The sequence below is a fragment of the Cynoglossus semilaevis genome, chromosome 9 (genome assembly GCF_000523025.1).
Source record: "Cynoglossus semilaevis isolate Cse_v1.0 chromosome 9, Cse_v1.0, whole genome shotgun sequence".
Taxonomy (NCBI): Eukaryota; Metazoa; Chordata; class Actinopteri; order Pleuronectiformes; family Cynoglossidae; genus Cynoglossus; species Cynoglossus semilaevis.
In genome coordinates this window covers 4,545,797-4,549,023 of record NC_024315.1, presented here as the reverse complement: position 1 = coordinate 4,549,023, position 3,227 = coordinate 4,545,797, and positions in this window count along the sequence as shown.

The following is a 3,227-nucleotide window of genomic DNA, read 5'->3' as shown; positions in this document are numbered from 1 at the left end:
CCCCCCACTCCAACGCCAAACTCTAAGGATTCCTCTTTTGTTTGATGTCAGTCAAAGGAACATTCCAGGAGGGGGGGGGCAGTCACGTCTCTCAGGATGGGTGTGTGTGTGTGTGTGTGTGTGTGTGTGTTCTAGTGTTTCTAGATCTAGACTAGACAGACTAGCATCCTTGCTTCCTCTTTTAGCTAGCCTTCAGGTGACACTGCATGCTTCCTACTGCCCTGTGTTGAACTCTGGTACAGGGTCACACACACACACACACACACACACATATATATTTATACACATATAAATATAAACATCTATATCGACACAGATATGCACACAGTTAGTGTTAAGTTTCTGTAAAATGTGCTAAAATGCACCAAAGACATTTACAAAACTTCTAGACAACACACATAAACTAGGCAACAGAGCTGCGTGTTTTTAGGTATACCATCTAATACCTCTATGACTCAGTGAAAGACCATGTCATGTTAGTAGAGTCTTAGGATTTGGAGACAAATATTTTTTTCCCACGTTCGGGATAAAAGAGAGTTGAGAAGACATGGTGTGTCTCATAGAGGAAACATGTTCCTGAATAAACACCGGGGTATGGCAAACATGCATTCATATTTATATTACATTCAAACCGAGTACCTCAGCAGATGGGACAATGGATCTTTGACATCATACCTGGACAGAGCCTGTCCTCCAGGCCAGTATATGGCCCAGTAGGGGTCAGCAAAAGGCCAGAGTTCTGGCTTTTCTCGCCACACTCTTTCATCTTTTCAAACCCTTCTGCTTTTCCACTTCCTCCTTTCTCCATCACTTCCTTTTTATTAACTTTTTTGAGCCCAGTTTTATCCCCCGACCCCCCGACCCCCCCCCCTCCCCAGCTTCTTTCTATCTATAGAGTAGTTAGAGTGTCAGAAGAGTAACAGTTTAGTTGTGGTGTTTAAACTCCTGAAATATTGTTGAAAATCACGTTTGTCTCTCGACGTAAGAATTCCTCAAATTCAGCCGTGACTTTTGTAGAAGTCGGAACTTTTTCTGAGACTTTTTTATGTCCAGGTCCGTCCTGAGGTTTTAGAGGTTCAGTCACTGATTACGGCATCACACACACACACAGACAGAACACACACACACACACACATAGATGATTAAAATGACAAGGTGAGTCCAGGACGTTGATTTCTGACCAAACAGATTTGATTGAAAAAGGACCTCGAACCATCAGTTGAGCATCTCTCTCCTTCACTTTCCTTTTTCCCTCTTATTCCGTTCACACACACACACACACACACACACAGGTGTATTTATTTACTGTACGTGGCCACAGAGAGTGAGTTAAAAAGGCACCTTTGCGGTGACGGCGCCCCCCAGTGTTAGTGTCCCAGCAGGTTTGGTGTCCAGTTTTATGCACAATATCAGGTTGCAATATTATACTTTTGTACAGAAACAAATGGTTTTAATGTTGAAACTGATTTCTTTTTGTTTCATTTTAAAGGATTTGAGTGTTTTGATTCTTTTCAGTGAAAATGTGACTTTTATTCTGTTTCTTTAATAGAAAAAAAAAACGACGGCATGTTTTAGATCTTGTGTGATTTCTTTCTCATTCTGCTGTCGGTGATCGGTGATTGGTCAACACCTCACTGCTGGTCAAACAACCACAGATAACGATAGTCCAGCCTGGGTCCAGCCCTGCAGCACCGCACATCTTCTCTTCCACCACACCTCAGTGAGTGTGAACCAGGGTCTTCATGTCTTCTCAGTTCTGTGGGGACCAACTCATGGACATCATGGACTTCAAAAATAATGAGGACAGTTGTCTGAAGCGAGCGACTTTAAAGGGCTGTTTGAGGGTTAAGACAAGATTTCAGAACTGTGGTAAGTGAAGTCAGGATTAGTTGGAGTTTAGTCTCTTTTAAGGACACAGTAAAAGGTGTCCTCAGAAGGACATAAATGTGTGTATGTGTGTTTGTTATTTTTACATTGTTTGGTTTTCTCTTCATCACAGTTTATTACTCATCATTACACAATACAGCTGCACACAAAAGACCTGCACACACACACACACACACACACATTCTGGTACAGGTATACTAGTGAAGACCTTAACTAGAATACCTTTCAATCTAAACCAAAATATTCCAGGGTCCACACGTCCGTCCCGACTTCAACAACAAACACCAACATTAGTGTTAAACTAATTAAGGGTTTTAAATATGAACACACATACACACTTATATACAGCAGTGTGGACCGTCAGGCTCCGACGTTTTCTTTCCGTTCAGTTTTTTAGAACTGCATGCTGTGCTCGTGTTTCTGGTGGTTCATATTTTGCTGCAACAGCTGAGTTCGATCTCCACGAGCCGACGTCTGCCTCCACCCTGGTCGGGGCTCCGTGGGGTCCTGGTACCCCGCTGAGACCCCGTCTGCCTGAGACCAGCGAACATGTGGGAAACCTCCCAGTTCTTCTCCTGGTGTGAGTGCACACACACACACACACACACACACACACACACACACACACACACACACGGTCCACTGTGTCTCCCTGCTGTGTAGCTCAGCTGTGAATGAGTGTCGGGGGGGGGGGGTTTCTAAGCCACTAGTTTGTTGTAAATCGTCACTCAGTCGTTCTGTACAGTCTGTAAATAAGTAAAGGAAACATTTTTCTAAAGGTCGGCGTCTTCTGTTTCTCTGCACTTAGAGAAAATGGCCTTTTTGGGATTCTGAGCTTTCTTTTCATGTCTTTCCAGGAGCGTTTCATAATGCACCCTTAATAGGAGTGTGTGTGTGTGTGTGTGTGTGTGTGTGTGTGTGTGTGTGTGTGTGTGTGTGTGTGTTGAAGATCAGCATTCTGCTAAAAAGCTTTATTTTTATACTTCTGTATCCCTTCAGGAAATGAACGCTCCAGTCTGGACTGAGGTGGGACGGAGGAGAGTACATTAACACACACACACACACACACACACAGCAGCAGAAACAGCAGCAGCAGTAACAGCAGCAACAGCAGCAGCAGTAACAGCAGTAACAGCAACAGTAAACGCAGCAGTAACAGCAGCAGTAACAACAGCAGCAGTAACAGCAGCACCAGTAACAGCAGCAGTAACAACAGCAGCAGTAACAGCAGCAGCAACAACAGCAGCAGTAACAGCAGCAGTAACAGTAACAGCAGCAGCAGTAACAGCAGCTGTAACAGCAGCAGCAGCAGTAACAGCAGCAGCAACAACAGCAGCAGC